The 19,661-nt window shown below is 33.4% G+C and overlaps 1 protein-coding gene across 15 annotated transcripts in view; it reads right to left on the minus strand.

Annotated features, from left to right (window-relative positions):
• The window catches only part of HIVEP2 (HIVEP zinc finger 2), a 392,429-nt gene that overhangs the window by 101,631 nt on the left and 271,137 nt on the right, over positions 1–19,661 (minus strand). For 14 of the 15 annotated variants that reach the window (XM_074187727.1, XM_074187726.1, XM_074187722.1 and 11 more), the window contains one exon: positions 14,430–14,543. The exons of the other annotated variant lie outside the window; for it this stretch is intronic. The gene's annotated coding sequence lies outside the window, so the exon portion shown is untranslated. The remainder of the gene's footprint in view (positions 1–14,429; positions 14,544–19,661) is intronic. 15 annotated transcript variants of the gene reach the window in all.

Consider the following 19,661-nt stretch of genomic DNA (forward strand, 5'->3'; position numbering starts at 1 on the left):
CCAATACAATGAAACTCTCAAGCAAATAATTTTAAGAGGTAGAATTTATCTTAGAGATTAATTAAACCAATCCCCTAATAATTAGGAAATTAAGATCTTCCTAGAGAGATTCATTGATTTGCTCATCATCACAAAGGCCAAAGAATTACTACTCATGATTGGGATAGAAAGAGTGTAGCATGATAAGAAAAGACAGATATTTGAACTGGAAAAAAGACAGAAGAAAAATAGATAGCTTGGAATTGATAACCAAGATAGGAGAACACAATTATTCTAGATGAATTTTAGTCAATAGACCCAACAGAGCTATATCTCAGGGACCTGGGAGTGTGGGGGGGAACCAGAGGATTTAATAACTAAGCCATTATTCCTTCTTTTATCATGAAAGAGCATGCAGAACAGGATAGTCACCATAGGACTACAGAAAAACAGGATTCTGTCATTAGTTCAAAAAGGGAAAGAAATAATTAATTGCAAGTCAAAGACCAGTGAACTTGATTTCAAATATGGACAAAATTTGAGAATACACTTTTTAAAAAATCATAGTCAATGAAGATCTAGCTGTGATCACAAAGAGCTACTACAACTATACTAAGATCAGGTTGTGGCAGGCTTTAAGCTTCATACCTTTTTTTGATAGTTATTATTAAATTGATAAACGAGCTAGACTCATGTGTATATAGTTTAAAATATGATTTTAGCAAATTGTTAAATGAATTCTCATCATGGACATGATGGAATAATGAGGTCTAGACAGCAGAACAGTTGGTGGAATTAAGAAGAGATTAAATGATCCCATAAGCTATTAATGGTTTGGAGTCAACTTAACATCTCTCTCTAGTATCAGTGAGTTAATCATTTAAAAAAAATTTATTAAGGACCTACTCTACAGATTTAAAAAATATCAATTACTGTCCTCAAGGAGCTCACAAAGGAGACAAATATATAAATGAAGAAGCTATAAACAACATAAATTGGAGATACTCAGCAGAAGGCACTAATATAAAGAGAGATCTAGAAAAGTTTCCTCTGGAAAGTTGGATTTTAGCTCAGAATCGAAGGAAGCCAGGGAGGGGAAAATGAGTAGAGAAAGAATTCCAGGCTTCAAGGTATTTTGAATGCCAAAGGATCTTTTTTTGATTTTGGAAGTGATAGGAGACACTAGATTTTAATGAGGAGTGTGGTGGACATGGTCCAGAATTATGCTTTAAGAAAGTCAGTCAAATGAAGGATGAACTGTAGTGGAAAAAGACTCATGGCAAGGACACCAACCAGTAGGTTATTATAGTGGTCCAAGAGTGAGGTGATAAGGGCATGTACCAAGGTGGGTTCTGTCTTTGATTCTATGCTATTTAATATATTTTCTTTGAATTGATAACTTGTATGCTTATCAAATGTGCAAATGATACAAAGTTATGAGCAATAGTTAACATGTTGAATGACAGTCTGGATCCAAAAATATTTCAACCAGTTTGAAGACTGGGATGAAATAAATAGCATGACATTCGATGTGGCTAAATCTAAAGTATTCCTTTTATCTTGAGTCAAAATATCAACTTCATTTCTTGCTTTTTTTTTTAGGTTTTTGCAAGGCAAATGGGGTTAAGTGGCTTGCCCAAGGCCACACAGCTAAGTAATTATTAAGTGTCTGAGACCGGATTTGAACCTAGGTACTCCTGACTCCAGGACCTGTGCTTTATCCACTACGCCACCTAGCCACCCCTCAACTTCATTTCAAATTGAGAAAGAAATGACATCAGTTCATCTGAAAAATGTAAGTGTTGTAGAGGACCAATAACATGGTATGAGACAATTATGTGATGTTATACTGCAAAAATAAAGCCCAGTTGGACTAATGCTGGCCCTATCACATTTGGTGAAATTATATTTTATCCATTCTAGCAATATTTCATTACAATTTTGATAGTGTTCAAATACATAACTTGAATGATTGAGGGATCTTAACAATGAAATACAGCATAGAGTAGCCATAAGTACCCTGGAATCGGAATCAAAAGATCTAGTCCACTACTTAATACATATGCAAGTTAGGACAAATTGTTGTTGTTGTTGGTCAATCATTTTTTTCAGACATGTTACACTCTTTTTGACCCCATTTGGGGTTTTCTTGACAAAGATACTGGAGAGGACCTCATTTTACAAAAGAAGAAATTGAGGCAAACAGGTTTAAGTGTCTTGCCCAGGGTCACGCAGTTACTAACTGCCTGAGGTTGGATTTGAACTCAGGACTTCAGGCCAGGTTCTCCATCCAATACAGCTGGACGTTTGGACAGATTATTTTTCCCCTTTCTAAACTGAAAAGTAGATAGTTTTTTAGATTACATGGTCCTTGAGAATCTGTCCTATATCCAAATTCACTGGCTCATCATTCCTTGCAAATGTTACTGGAAATCTGAAATCATTTGACACAAAACTACTAAAACAGTGGACTCTAAGATTAAGGAAGCTTTGGCATAGAAGTTTCATATGCTGTACCTAAGAGTTTCCTAAACTTAATCCTATAAGGTTCTTAAACTGACATTTGAATAATCCTGATACCATTATGAACAATAGAATTCAAAAACATTTGTTCAGGAAATTTGTTCTGAACAGGAATTCATAGTATCTGCATATCAAAAAATGGATTTAATTTATTTTTATTTAATTTATTCATTAGATTTCCAATTGTGCCCAACATAAAAACTTCATGCCACATGTATAACTTATTAATAATGGTAATAGTAACAATATATAATTAAAATACAGTAATAAAACACCTTCAATTCAAAGACTTCATGATTCCTATCAGGTAAATTACCCTAATTACTTAAGTAAAATCCTGCCTGAAAAACTATGCCCTTTCCAAAGAAGCTTATGGAGTCTTTCTCATTCTAAGAGCTTCTTTCAAAGTTCTTTAGCAGAATTTCCCTCTTAACACAGTACTAGCTTTTGTGATAAAGCATTGTCTTATTATGCCATTGTTAATTTACAGAGAAAGTATATAATTATACATTATATAATTTTCAAATGTATGCATTTTAAAAATCATATGATAACTGAATACATCTCTTTTCATCTGCACTGGTTGAAAAGCTGCAGATAATTAAACAAGAAATAGCAAGGCCTTTCCCACTAGCTCTTATAAGAAAAATCTATTATAAAAAAAGATTTCAATTATATGCATATTTAGTTATAATATGGAGAAACCCTATATTAAAAAGTTCTCTTTGGCCATAGAATAAAATATAAGAAAAAAATTAAACATTTGTTCTATTTGATACCATGGATACAAAGACAAGAATGAAACAGCCCCTGCCCTCAAGCAGCATACATTTGACTTAGCAGAAACAATCTGTACACAGAGAAATAAATTTTTTAAACTATCATTTTAATTATTTTTAAAAGGTCCTTATTTTTAAAAATGAAAAAACTGGCTTAACATATTGTTAAATTTTAATTTAATAGATTAAAAAAACGAGGACAAAATCTAAGCAAAATGCAAAAAATGGAGCTTTAATTCTAACTACAATATGTATGTATGGGCCACAAAGAAATAATCCTCTATCAGGATCAATACATTGTTTACAGTCACAGTTACACTTAACACAAAATCTGAGCAATTTACCCAATGAATATATACATATATGTCCACCAGACAGTTTGCTTTTGTTCATATGTATAACATAACACATAATAAATAGGTGTGACTATTTATGGAATTTATATTGTTTTTAATCTGTAAACTAAGCAGTTTTATTGAATATATTATCAATAAAAATTATCTATAAAATGCATAGGTTTGTGTACATACACATACATATATTTACATATGCATATGTGTATAAATACACATACATATCTAAATTGAGCATTTGTTACCAATTGGTAATCATAACATTAGACTAAGGACTTTTAACAAACAATTCATAGACAACCCCCTTTCCCAAGGAGTTCATGCAGAGAATTTAGGAAGTCTATGAATATGGATGGGGGGAAGAGTGAAATCTTCTTTTTCACAAACTGTTAATTAAAATATATTATTTCCTTCATTTACTTAAAAACACTATTCTGAGATTTCACCTTCTACAAAAAAAGAGCTCAAGAAAATCACAAAAAGATTAAGAACTGTAGTTGTCTCATATCTATTATGATCATAGTAGAATTATTTTAATGTTCCTCTCAGTACCACAAATATATTGTAGATCTGTAGATAGACTTGAAAATCTGACTTACCCTTTATTTGGATATAAATATTATGTATATGTACATATATATACACATATATGCAGATATATATCAAAAACATGAATGATAAATATGCATTTAACAATTTAAAACATAATTTGAAATTTAGAAAATAGCACCAAACATAATAATTTCCCCCCTTCTAATTTTCAGAGATGGAATATGGAATAAGGAGAAAAGAATAACCAGTTCTATATAATTTTCCATTTTCCCTCCACAAAGTAGCTTTATGTTTAATTCTCAGCCTTATTAGATTTGAATTTTGAACATCCTCGAAATATTTCTGTTAAGTTTCACACTCAAATTGAAGTTATTTTATTTTCTATTTGTTTCATATACATATAATATATATAATTACACATCTAAAATATATGTATAATATCACTACTAAATTGTAGGCTTCATCAGGGAAGAACACTCTATTTAATGCAAAACTTTTATCCCACTCAGCATCTGGCATATAGTAGGCAATTAATAAGTGCTTAATGAATAAATTGAATTGAAATAATTTAAGAGTAGCCTATAAATCATCTTGTCATTTTCTGCAGCATTCTAGGTCTATATCTATATTGACACCCCAAACGCATACTCTATCATTTTTAATTCATGAAAATTGCTATGTATGAAAATATTTAAATGGTTTGTATAGTGTAATGTCAGCTCTAATTTTGTTTAAAAAATAGAATAGTCAGGTACAACAGCTTTTCATAATAACAATTTCATAGTGAAACTGAACTTATATCAATGGTCCTATAAGAGTAAACATAAAGGGAAATTGTGCTAAACCCAAACATTTATAAATACACAGTTCAAGGAAAAGAACTATTGATGAAAATATTGATTTAAAAAATAGTTAAGAATAAGCCAGGTAGTAATGGAAAAATTGTCAAAAGGCATGATGTTATCAACCACTACTGAAATGAAAAAAGAAAGAGAGAAAATGAAGGGATGATAAAAAAAATGGAAGGACAGGAGCAAAGAGGAAAAGAAAAAAGATTAGTGTGTGGCAGAAGAAATATTTCTCTTACTAACAACTGGGTTTGTAACAACTGTTTAATATTTTTTTCTATGTTCCTTTATTACAATTTATAGGATTAAGTTCATGTTCTTTTCCCATTTTTCTATTCCTTCATTATTACCTTTAATTGTCAATTAATTAAAAATTATCATTACAAGACAGCCTAAAAGGATCTAAAACATTACTTTACAATAATGAAATGTGCTTGTGTAAGTCTTTTTTTCTGTGACCAACTTTCTAAAACTGTCATGAAATTTTCTATCCACCTCCAGATAAAAGTGAAGAACTCAGAAAACAGATTAGAATCTTTTTTTCCTCTTCTTTCTATCCTTTCCTTGTCTCTTCTCTTCTTTTCTTCCTAATGTTGGTCATTGTTTGTAATGAATTTTGTTTTTCTTACTTTCACTGCAGGTAGGGTTGGGGGAGAGAGGGAATTTGGAACTGAAAATAAAATTGAATTGAATTTTAAAATAAAATAATAGCATCAAGGAAAATTTGATTGACTTTGTTAGAAAACTTACTTTGTTACAAAAATTGCTTTTTCCTCTCTATAGATAAATTTATATCTGGGATGTTGAACATTTCACATCACTGCAATTCTAAAGGGGTATGATCTGGGACTAATATTAAAAAACTGTCTTCACATTTCAACTCCATCATTTATGGCACTGGGATTGTGGGAAAGTATTCTCCTTGTGCTTCAGTTTTCTCATCTATAAAATAGGGATCATAAAGGATCTAGACTTGGAAGAGACTTTGGAGATAATCTAATCCATACTCTCATTCTACTAAAGAAAAAAAGGAAACCAGAAGTTAAATGATTTGCCTAAAGTCACAGCTCATAAATAATAATAATTAAGCTTGCAATCTAATACAGTTCTTCTGAATCCAAATTCATTATTCTTTCCATTTTCCCAATCTGCTTCTCAACCTCACCCTGTTGACATTAAGACTAAATTCTATCTGTAAAAGTGATTTATTTCAATGAAAATAATTATTAATAATTATTCTTAGGAGTTGATACTGTTAATCCAGCTCCTGGGAAGTTCTAATGAGTTAATGTATCCTGTCCCTGTGATTTCTGTGTGTAACTGCGAGCATGTATATTATTAAAATGATGTACATTAGCACATCTACATCCTTATCTATGTGTTGGCATATTTATATCCTTTACTGGAAGAAAGGAACAACCATGTGTGTATGTGTGTTTGTGTTTGTGTGCATATGTGTGTGTATGCACTTCCTTAAATTGTTCTAGCTGGAAACCTCCCTCTAGATGGAAATTAGCCAAGGAGAGTCCCAGGACTTCCCTGACTGTGAATCAAGGGTGTGGTAGGTGTAGTCACCATTCTAGAATAAATGCCTGAGTGGGGGTGATGGGAAGACAAAATGGTATAGGTGCCCAGGATTTCTTTCAAATATATAAAGAAATTTATACATATATATATATAATATATATATATATATATATATCTCCATATATATATATATATAATATATATATATATAATATATATATATACTATATATATATATATCTGTAGATATATACTTAAAGAAGTTCATAAAGCCTGTAAGTTCCGTCCAAGAACAAAATTGGCCAAGATAAAGGCTTTTAGGAACTTGGGGCTACCACCCAATACCACTCTGGCATATGTCGCCATAGTTTAATCATATTAGTCAAGTGTTATAGTCAGAAGAGACCAATAAAGAGGTTTTCCAGTCTAACTCCTTAATTTTACTGAGGGTCACTGAGGCCTAGAGAAATTAATCAATGACTTGTTCAAGAGTACACAGCTGACAAAACCTAGAAGATGAACACAGGTCCTCTGACTCCAAATACAATGCTGTCTTCAAAGAATCATTTCATTTGTGAAGGTTCAGCTTCTAATGAAAACTTATTAAGAAATAAACCCAGAATTCTCTGTGAAAGTGAAGTACAACTCAAGTGATTCTGCTATGTTGGCTGTCATAACTGTTGATATTCTCTGAACTCCCACTTAAGTCTGATGGCAAAATCAGGTTCTGGAATAGCCACTGAATAACTTAATCATATACAAAAGCATTCTTGTTAAAGGAAATCTTTTTATGGCTTAGAATTTAAAGTATATTTACTACCCCACAATTATTAAATGTTTGCTTTAATCATTAGCACACAAGGTAAAGACAAATGATAATTACAGTATCATTAACATAGTCTTAAACTAGTTTAATCAAGATCATCTATTTTGCAATTCAAGTCTCCAGTGTAAGGGGGAGGGGTAGAATACAGGGAGTAGACTAGGCTTTATGCAGCCAATTCACTACTCCCATCAGCTTTCAGAACATATGGACCCTGCAGCTAGAAAAGCCCCAAATGAAAGAATAACCATAAGTTCACATGGGCTAATTAAAGTTTTTAGATTTTAAGTATTCATTTAAAAATGCCACCACTTCCCTCAACCAGGCTGCTTCTAAAATGCAGTAGAGAAGGGAGAAACACATGTGTACACACATTCCCTAGATGATCCATTCTGCCAAATAGTGTTCCTTTTTTTGTGCTATTTCAGTGAGTCGTGAGATGGCAAAGATCATACTCCTCAAAAGGAAAAGAAGTTATTCCCTCTACCTCCGACCCACCCCATATTTTTATTTTAAGAATTTGGGAGGCACACTCCTGGCTGCTGAGCATCCTCTAACAAGTACACATGTTCCTAAGGAGTTAGTGATCCTAGCTGAGGCAAAGTTTTCAAAGTTTAAACTGGGGTACAGCAAAATGAGAATGGGGAGTCTCTCAGAAGTTTTCAATTAATGCTTGCTTCTAACTGAAGAGGAGGAAAGTAATTTTTCTGCACATGTACATCTGTCAAGAGTACTTTGAGTATTTGGAAGAGAATTAGCATATACATGTGTGTGTGTGTGTGTGTGTGTGTGTGTGTGTGTTTGTGTGTGTGTGTGTGTGTGAGAGAGAGAGAGAGAGAGAGAGAGAGAGAGAGAGAGAGAGAGAGATCTGGCATATTTGCATCTGGCAAGCATCAGTTCTTCAAGAAACAGTGAAAGAACCCAGGTCAATAGTCTCTTAATAGCCTAAATATTAGGTGGAGACTGCAGAGTATATTTACCTTATTTATTCTACACAAAAACAAACAAACAAAAAAAATTCCCTTTTATTCCCTGGACACTGCCTGCCCTACATACTTCTTGGTTTTTCATATTTAAATGTTTCCCTTCCTTGCTGTTGTTTTTTTTGTTTGTTTTGAATCTTAATTTTTTTCAGATAACATCTACTAAGAGAAAACAATAGGACAAATGCCATTGAGAGAAAATAAAAAGAAATAAAGTATGGACTTGGAGAGATGGGGCATGTAGATGTACCTCTTTGCCATAGACTGTCTTATCTCTTATATACAAATACTCAGCCTCCCATTCCCTAAATAAGAAAGAGCTTTTCCTTCAGGCCCTCAGACCCTTTCTCTTTTTAATTTGTAGTCATCTAGATCATCCTCCTAGTCCCTCTATATGGGCCTCTCCCACAACCACCCTCCTTTCTCTTCACCCATATTCTCTGCACTCATTGGTTTACATAAAGCACATTTTCTAAATTGGCCTAGAATATCTGACTACCCTTTTTATGTTGTCCCCTCTACCAGATTGACATCTAGGTTCTTTGCTCTTTGGAGGCCCAGATTCCTGGATCCCAAGGATCCCATTTGTTGTTTCTGTTGCTGTTGAGGCATATCTGATTCTTTGTGACTCCATTTGAAATTTTCTTAGGAAAGATATTGGAGTGATTAGCCATTTCCTTCCCTAGTTAATTTTACAGATTAGAAAACTGAGGTAGGGTTCAGTGACTTGCACAGGATCACACAGCTAGTAAATGTGAGGTCTGATTTGAACTCAGGTCTTTCTAACTCCAAGTCCAATATTCTATCTACTATTTCACCTAGATGCCCTGACTACAAGGCCATATTGCCTTAATTCTCTCTTCTGTGCCTGATTCCTCATGTTGCTCCCACCACAAGTTCTGTTCCCAACCTTGGCTTATTTGTGCTGATACTGCCATTATCAACGATCTTGATTTTCACCTTGTTGGATGACACACAGATATTAGCCCATATAAGGTCATTGATCTCTGTCCTCCAGCCAGTTTCTGGCTCAAATCACTTCTGTTTCTCATATGACTGAATCATACTTTATGACTCCTATCTCCAGAGGAGTAGTTAACAAAAATCCAGGTTCACCCTCAGGAAAACAACTTAAAATTTAATATGTAATAACACCCTCTAAAACCAGTATTATAGATAGGGTTTATCACCATAGGCATAGTCACAGAATATGATGTGAATAAGTTGGCATAATGGAACAAAGATCCCCTAAGGAAACAGATATATATATATATATATATATATATATATATATATATGTATATATATATATACATATATATGTATATATATACACATATGTATGTATGTATGTATGTATGTATGTATGTATGTTTTGGAAGTGGTTCCTGTCATTCTACCTGTAAGTTACATGTAATACATTTGAACTAATATGTTATAGGGTGACTCAATTAACAACAGTGTGACCATGGAATAGAGTTCACTTGAAAAGAAGTGGGGAAGACAAGCTTCAGTGGAGAGACCAGGAGTAAGTTGGACAAAGGAGACACAACACAAGGGCACATTTGCATGCATATGGGAGACAGGTTGCTCACTGGTAACTCCTAAATTCTGTAAAATCACAGATCTAAAAAAGGAGAAAAACAAACTATTTGACTAACATCAGTGTAATTCTAAGCAGGTGGACATAGCAGAAAGTCATAGTAGTCAACAAGGGGTAACACAGAAAAACGAATTTTTGACCCATGATGATATGTTACTTATGAAGTGTCAAAGCTGGGCTGCATAGAGGGATGGGTTACTTTAGGTGTTGCAAACCAAAAGGTCACCTTCACCAGTGCAGCTTCAATCTCTAAACACTAACAAAGAGATAATGACATCATCAGCTCCCACTATCAAGACAAAACACTCAGCATGAGGAGTATAAACCCAACTAACTTAAGGGGCAAAGACATACTTCAAAGAGTTGATTCTAAAAGTTGATTTGGCCAATCCTCAATTTCCGTGGTAGCAGGGTCCAGAAATTTGTCTATGCACAGGTCTATGACACCATCTTATTGTCTGAAGAATCAGGTTCTAAAACTGTTTATGTTTGTGGTGTTTTATTTGGGGACTGTGGGTTTTGGATGTTGTTTTGTTTTTATCATTGAGGGAGTTTGGAAAGGATGGATAAGAATGAGAATTCAGAGACATCCTTAAATTAACACCCAGATTATAAACCAAACTCTTTAACACAATCTAGATGATTAGTCTTATTTTATTTGAAATTTTCAGTGTATGATGTGTTTTAAATGTTCATTCTGACTTTGTTTTTGACAATTTTTTGAGCTGTAGCACAGAGGATGTGATTTTTAAAAAAGACAATTATTTTCCTAATCTCTTTGCTCCATGATTGCCTGGAGGAATTCTCCTTGCTCTATGAGAGTAGTTGCTGGTTTCAGAGCCACAGCATTTTACAATTTCATTTTGAGCCTTGGTTTAAAGCAGTTCTATTGCATACTCTCTTATATTTACTAAATACACACAATGATCAAGATGGAAAAGTGAAACAAAAAAGAAAATAAACAGCCATAGAGAACAAGATTTTAGATAGTTGAGTAAAAGTTGTATTTACTAACACTCCCAAACTTTTTCTGCCTAATCTATCTTGTCATATTAGTCTAAAAAAGACATGTCACTAAAAAACCAATACTGTTATACTCTACATGAATATTATGTAGCACTTTAAAGTTTGCAAAGATAGATAATATAATCTATGTATGCATGCTTACATACATGAATATATATATATATATATATATATATATATATATATATATATATATAAATGAAAGTATCCCTCTTCATTCTCTTCATTGAGCTATGTAAATAATGTCAAGAACAAAGATATTTGCCTTATTCTTTTTTTTTAGGGTTTTTTTTTTTTTGTAAGGCAAATGGGGTTAAGTGGCTTGCCCAAGGCCACACAGCTAGGTAATTATTAAGTGTCTGAGACTGGATTTGAACCCAGGTACTCCTGACTCCAGGGCCGGTGCTTTATCCACTACACCACCTAACTGCCCAATCTGCCTTATTCTTAATCTCCAAACTAGTGAAGAATTTTTTTTCAACTTTTACAAAGAACAGCATTTAAACTTCACAACTCCAGTTATAAATTAAACAATAAGCAATATAAGAGGATATATATGTAAGAGTTTTTCCTGGTCTCATGAAATTCTAATGATGCCTAAACATAACACTACAAAAACACTTCTCATTTGCCAGAAAAGTCTGTTGTAAACATTGAGCACACCCAGAATCCCTGGTAGTTCCATCTTGGAGTGATAGTCAATCAGCCAATAAACATTCATTAAATATCTACTATGTACTAGGTGATATGCTAAGCACTGGAGAGACCAAAAAATAAAATAAAATAAGTCAAAGAACTGTCCCTACCCTCAAATGGCTTACAATCTAACAGAAGAAATAGTATGTAAATGGAAGAAACATAAATACAATACAAGCTATTTAGAGGCTACATAGGAAATCATTAAGAGGAAAGGTGCCAGAATTAAAAGTGGTTGGAAAGGTTTCCTAGAAAAGATGGGGTTTTAATTGGAACTTCAAGGAAGTTATGGATGCCAGTAAGCAGGAAGTGCATTCCAGGAATGGGGGGGACAGCCAGAAAAAATACCCAGAGTCAAGAAATGAAGTGTTTCCTTAGAAGAACAACAAGAAGGCCAGTGTCACTATATAAAAGCATACATAGCAGGGAGAAGGTTTAAGACTGGAAAAATGGGGAGGGGGCTACATTATGAAGGGATTTGAATAGCAAAGGAAAATAGGAGGCAGCATCCATGCAAATAATTGGGTGCAGATAGATGGTTACAAAATTCACATTTTTAAAAGTTTTCATGAGTCCATGTTATTTGAAGCAAGTATATGCAATTTCATATATGATGTTTATTTCAATAGAAACTGTTCATTTGGATGACCCAATGGGGCTAGTCCATCATTTTCTTACTAATTATTTACTCTGAATTCACATTATTTTTGTTTTTAGAGTAGACCTTTGATTTCACTGACACTGAGAACTCCCTTTACCAATATAGTTCAGCACTTTTTCTAAAACTTAGATTCTTTGGAAGTTGTTTCAGGAACTAAGAGTGACTTGTCCTCAGAATCATACAGCCAATCTACATGAGGCAGGATTAAACCTAGGCTTCCTTGGAACAATTTTCTATCCACTATGAGATAATATAGGATAGTTAGGTGGTGCCATGGACAGAGCACTGACCTTGGAGTCAGGAGGACAGGAGTTCGAATTCGGCCTCAGACACTTGACACTTGCTAGCTGTGTGACATTGGACAAGTCACTTAAGCCTGATTGTCTCCCACCCTGAAACCTGTCCAGTCATCCTGATTCAATATCTGGCCACTGGACCCAGATGACTCTGAAGGAGAAAGTGAGGTTGGTTGATTTAGTGCAGCAACCCCTTACTCAAATACAGTTCACAAGCTTGTCTTGGCTTCACCTCCCCTGCTGTCATGGTCTTCTTCAAGAATGAAAGACAAACATCATCATGTAAAACACCTCTCAAAATTTGACTTTCATCTTACAATGAACCTTATTTGGGATGAGTTAAAATGATTTGTTTTGGAAAACCCTTTTAAAAAGACCTCAATTTGAAATAGCTGGAAAAAAATCAGAGGGATAAGAAGCAAGCATATTTGTATTAGTGAAAGATAGAATTATTTTTTCATCTTTTAATACCTGTGGTAGGTAACTCTTAGAAAATTATTGTGCTACATGTTTAAACCTCTTGAATTTGAGCAGCTTTTCACTTAACCAAATGATTTCCAGAGATCATTCTAAAAATTTTTCCAAATGGCATCATTCACCCACAAAAATGAAAATTACCTGTCACAAATAAATGATTGGCTATGTCTCCAAGTAGGCATAATTAAAGGTTCCCTGTAATTTCAATTCCTGACTTCTCTAAAATGACAGAATACTCATAGTGATTTTTATCACACTAACTCAAACAAGTTTGAGGATGAAATACAACTGTCACAGGAATGAAAGACTAAGACAAAGTTGAGGTCAAGTCTGAGAACAGTATGTTAAATTAATAGTGGTATTTAAAGAATAATACGTCTTTTAGTCCTCGTTTTGTCCCTAAAATGCTGATAACTTCAGATGATTGAAACAACTTAGTAACATGCAAACTATGCCTTCCAGAAAGTGTCCATTTTTCTCACTTTATAGACCTATCTGAAATGTTCAACAGTAAAATTCACTATTAAAATGCACAAAAGGGCAAGGTAGGTGGTGTAGTGGATAGAGCACCAGCCCTGAAGTCAGGAGAACCTGAGTTCAAATCCAGCTTTGGATACTTAATAATTACCTAGCTGTGTGACTTTGGGCAAGTCACTTAACCCCACTGCCTTACAAAAAGCAAAAATAAATGCACCAAAAAAGGTCACAAGAACTCAATTTAAATTCACATAAACCCAAATATTGGAAGTTCAGAGATATAACCAAGAACACATAAATTCAATGCCTTAGACAACAGATAGCCAAGTCCTACAAGATGACTATCACTATGAGAAAGTAAACCAGAGAACCATTTTTCTTAAATCCAAGGAAAAGCTAATTCACATTTATTCTCTTGTTCCCATGACTTGTAGTAATAACATTCTAAGAGATGCCTGAATAAAGTCTCCCATCATCACTAAATCTTTTGTTTTGGGAGGCAATAATGAAGTACTCAAAGATAGTACCATCTTTTCCCTCTTTGTTCCTTGAATCTGAGGCTATATCAAAGTTCTCTTGCTTAAGAAACTGGAGATCCATAAGCCATATGACAGAAAACAGTTCTGAAAAGGAAGAGAAATTAAGGTAGGGAGAGATCACAGTGCCAGCATACTGATGAAGATGAACATCTTTTTTTGGATGATGCTATGGAGGCTCTTCCAAAACAAGAGGGAACATCAAAAAAAATTTAGATGTTCATGAATAGCTTAAAAGTGGACATGAAATAAATTCTAAGATTGTATGGAAGTCATCTGATTGAGCTTACCTGGTTGCTGATAATAAAGATTTAGCAATCATTGGTTCCAACCAAAGCAATTTGTTTCATCATTCAGGTAAATCTGATTATTGACTTTCTTCTTTAAAAATTCAAGGTCTCCACCTAATCAGAAAAAATAAATTAAAAAAAATTAACTGGTATAGTAACAAAGCAAAACCATTACTATGCCTGCAGTCTAGAAGTAGAAAGTGTAATGAACTTGGAGTCTAATACCTGGGGTTGTACTACCAGTGTTGACAAGTTATTTTAACAACTCAGAAAAATCAGTTTACTCTTCTGTGAAGTCAAGGCAATAATACCTGTTCCACTTACTTCACTTGGGTTGTGGTATGGATCAAATAGGATGAAGTATGTGAAAATAATGCTTTAAGTCTGGGTTCTCCCTCCACTAGGGGAAAATCACAACTCCTGCATGCATTAGCATATGGTCATTGAGAGGTGTAATTGCTAAAAAAACTAATTTCCTGAGTAGCCTTTCTGAAATTAGAAAGATTAATTCTAAGAAAATATAGGTAGAATCCCTCAGCAACCTTTCCAGTTGGGTCTGATAACCTGTTTACAGGGTAATCCCTATGCCACCATGAAGCCAAGTAAGACTTCATTTCAATAACACATAGATAATATCAAACTTCATGTTAATATTAATAGTAGCATACATATATGTATATTTTGTGTAACAAACACTTTCCATATCTTATCTCTTCTAAACCCACAATGACTTTATAAAATAAGCATTATCAATATCACAATCCTCATTTCACAAATGAACAAACAAATTTATAAAGTTTAAATGATTTTCACAGGGTCACACACAGCTAGCTAGCATTTGGGACAGAATTTTTTAACTCTGGAGTAGGTCTTTCCTACTCCAAACATAGCATTCTATCCACTGCGCCACTTCTAATTCAAAGTCCAGTATCTTCTGCTATGAAAATCTTCTTATAAAATAAAAATATCTTCCATTTGTAATGATATACTTCTTATAAAACAAAAATACCTTTCATTTGTCCAGAACAAGAAGATTAGAACTTAAGAATACTTGGATGAACCAAGAAACATGAATTCATGCAGGCAATTTTTTTTTTTATCTATAATAGAATGAAATTTTTTTTTCCACGGTGAAATTATAACAAATGTTTGTGTCAATTTACATTATTAGTCCTTCTTGTTCTAGAGCTTTATAGTTTACAGTTTCATGTATTATCATTGTTTCTCCAACACCCCCCCAAGAACCCTTAAAATAGGCAGGCCCTCTATTTTACAAATGAAGAAACAAATGAAGCAATTAGCCAGAATCACATGGCTGAAAATATATTTAAATGGTAGTACTGGGACTAAAGTTTGAATGTTCTAACTTCAAATCCATTTCTTTCTCCCATTAAGTCACTCTTACTCTCTATAGCAGTCAAAGAAAATTAAGATTCTATTGACATAAACCTCCTAGTTAATCTAATCATAGTAGATCTATACTCTTACTAATTCAGCTCAGCAACTTACACTTAAATAGTACTAAAACTGACTAGTTCCATTGACATTCCAACTCTATTTCCTGTCTTCAGGAAAATTCTTTCCTCAAAGAAGACAGACTTTATGTCAATTTAAGATAGATGATTTCCAGCACAAACTTATAATATATAGAAAAGTTGAACAAAGGGGTAAACTAAGCACCTTACAGTGTAGAATTATTATATTCATTACAATGTCCCTATACTTCAAACACATTCTTATCTAAATTAAAGTACAGAATCAGATTTTAGGGCAAATAGAATTCTTTTTCATACTATCCAATGTCTGGGGTTAACTATACATATTTGCTCTCCTCTCATGATAATAACTAAAATTTAGTTGAATAACCAAATTTGAAATTGATTGATAACATGATTTTAAAATGTTTGCTGTCAACAGTGAAAGAAATAAGCAATAATAATATATAACTAAGCAGAAATGTCAATAGTGGTCTAATTCATTTTCCTGCTTCAAATCTTTCAATATATCAGTCTATCCTATGTGAGTGTGTATGTGTGTGTGTATAAATATAAAATGCTACCAAAGTAATTTTCCTTAAGCTCAGATCTTACTACAAGGACTCTTAGAATTAATCAACTTCACTGACATCCTATTGTTTCTAGAATAAAATAAACTTTTCTTTTTGGCTTTTAAAACCCCTAAACAACTTGGTCCCAACCTAATTTTCCTGTCTCACTGGACATTACTTCTCATTCTGATCCTACCAAAATGGTTCCCTCCTTCCCTCCCTCCCTCTCTCTCCGTGTCTCTGTCTCACTACGTCTCTCTCTTCTCTCTCTCTCTCTCTCTCTCTCTCTCTCTCTCTCTCTCTCTCTCTCTCCTCTCTCTCTCTCATTCTTTCCCTCCCTCCTCCCCCCCCTCTCAGATTACCAACATTCCATCTCCCTGATCCTTCAAACTTTTAATTTTATGTCAAATGAACTTGTGTTTAACTGCTTTGTATATTCTCTTTTTATTTATGCTGTATATATTAAGGTATGTATACATTATTTTCCCTATTAGAATATAAGAAAGAGAAGAGGAAAGAAAACTTATGTAGGGAGGAATTAAGTAACTTGCCCAGGGCCAAATATATATGATCTGAGGCTAGTTTTTAATTCAGATGTTTATGATTCTGGACCTTGTTCTTTATCCATAACACCTAGCTATTAACTATAGGTATTAGCTCCTTGCAAACCTTAAAGAACTATATAAATATCAGTTATCATTGTCATTGTTGTTGTTGTATTGACTAAGGATTATTAATCTCATGGATCTACCCCACTCCCATTCTAACTTCATTTCCCCATAGTGACTCCTTTTAAATATAGTGACAATAGAATAATCATTTTCCCAACTTTTAAGATTAAGGCATCTATAAGAGTAAAGAATTAGATTCCAGCTATTATATGTATTTTATGATTCTTAAGTAATTTTTCATTGTATGCTATAAACAGATTGATAGATAAAGACATAGCATAGATGATAAATAAACAAATTCAACATTATCCTATCTTTGTTGTACATAGGATGACATTTTATTAAATTACAATATCTCAATCTCTTTTATTAAAGTGAATTTCCTTAAAGTGATACCCTAAAAATGTCTTATATCTATGTGGCATGAATATTAACTTTAAGAGTAAAGTGCAAAGGTGCAGGACATGAGGAACAACAAATAATATCACAAAAATAAAACTATCTTGACCTGCTACGAATGATTAGTAATATGGGAGTAATTTCCAAATGAAAGTTTAGTCAGGGCATCAGCTTACTAAAGAAGACTCAAAACCAACATGAAATCAGAAAAATGAAAAAAAAATGGTACAACTTATAATTAAAACTATCCCAACCGGGGGTATTTACTGATGCTAAAAAATTATGAAATGGAACAGAACTGCTCTGATAACATTTCCTACAGAAGATTAAGCAACTCAAAGCAATAATTTAGAATTAAGAGATCATAAGAACTTAGAAACATTAGCCAGAAAACATTTGGTTTCCTTGCCAACCACAGTTAAATGGTAGCCTAGACCAAATCTAAAAAAATCTGAGAATATATATATTTGCAAATCTCACAGAGAATTGAATAGAGGATATAAAACATAGAAAAATGGAAAAGATCTGGAAAATTACTATGATAAGGAGTCATTTTCCAGTAATGACAATAGAACCATAACATTTATCACAAGATATGCAACTAGGTAGATAACCCATAAGATTATTCAATTGGTTGATATATATATATATACATACATATGTATATATATATATATATATATATATATATATATTTATATATACATTAGAAAGACTCTAAGATGGGTAATGAGCTGAGCCCAGAACTAAAGAGAGAGAAAGAACAGACTGGATTTTATTTAGAGATGTGACTTCAAAAAAATGAGTCAGGTTTGTAGTGAGAGCCCTGTGTTATACTGGTACCCACATATTTTTAAGAGTTCTAATTGAAGGACTCCAAAAGTTTGGTTAGATCTCCTTTTTAGGATATATAGTAGAATAGGACAAAAGTTAGGAAGGGTGAGAAGTCATGGATGAGTTGTAATCTATACAATCGTTTACTGAGGCTACCTGCTGCTACTAAAAATACTGATTCTCTGAATATTCTAAGACTTAAGCTTTTTTTTTTCCTCTTTAGATATTTATATAGTGTCCAGTACAAGAGACTATCAGGGGTACCTTGCACTCAACTTCAAAAGGAATAAGTTGAGAAGTGATAAGTCACACTCAGATTATTCAGTTAAATTATCCCTAACCTTTGATTAGGAAATCAGGTCTTAGTCTTGCTGGTATGACTTTTTATAAAACAGGGAAGCCTCAAAAGGTTATTACAATATATTACATAGTACAATGTAAAATTTCTTTAGAATCCATTTTAGAATAACCCAGAGATTTAATAATAGTACATGAACTGAGATTTTAGCAGCACTGTAATTGCCTTAAAACTCCAAACAGAACATTACTTAAAAGAATTTCATGGCCTGATTAAGGTTCCTGCCACTCAGCCTAAAATACCTTTCTCTTCCTTTTTTTTAACTGCAACACTACAAAAGAATTAAAGAATAGCAAAACCACCTCCAGTATGAACAAGACTGAATAAAACTGATCCTTAAGTGGTTGTCATTTCCATGTAGCCAACAATATCAAAATATATGATTTTCTATTATTTGAACATGAATCTTTGAAAATAAGATCCATTATTATGTTAGCCAATTTCAACTGGCCCTATCTAAAGCAAGTCAAACCTACTAATCCTCCCTAATTGACTCCCTATCCCACTCACAACAGAACCTGCACAAACCTGTTTTATCTTTTTTCAAGCCTTCCATCATATTCCATCCCTCTTCCCTCTCTGCTGAGAATTTCACCTTATGCATCAGGAAACATTGAGAATATTTTCTTTCTCTACTTCCCTTTGCCTCATATCATTCTGACATCCCTCAAAACATCCTCCTTTTCTACAATCTCTAATGAAGAGGGGACATTTCTCCTTGTCAAGGCCAAACTCTCAATGAATACCCTTGATCCCATCTCATTCTTCGACAGCTTTTCCTTATGATAATCCCCACACTCTCTAATATTATGTTCTCCCAATTGGCAACAGCCTGCGACATAGTCTCATCTTTAAAAACTCTCAGAAATTCTGCCATGCAAACCAGTGGTTTTCTCCTATCTTTCCATAAAAAAAACAAAACA

Source organism: Macrotis lagotis, chromosome 5, assembly GCF_037893015.1.
Source record: "Macrotis lagotis isolate mMagLag1 chromosome 5, bilby.v1.9.chrom.fasta, whole genome shotgun sequence".
NCBI lineage: Eukaryota > Metazoa > Chordata > Mammalia > Peramelemorphia > Peramelidae > Macrotis > Macrotis lagotis.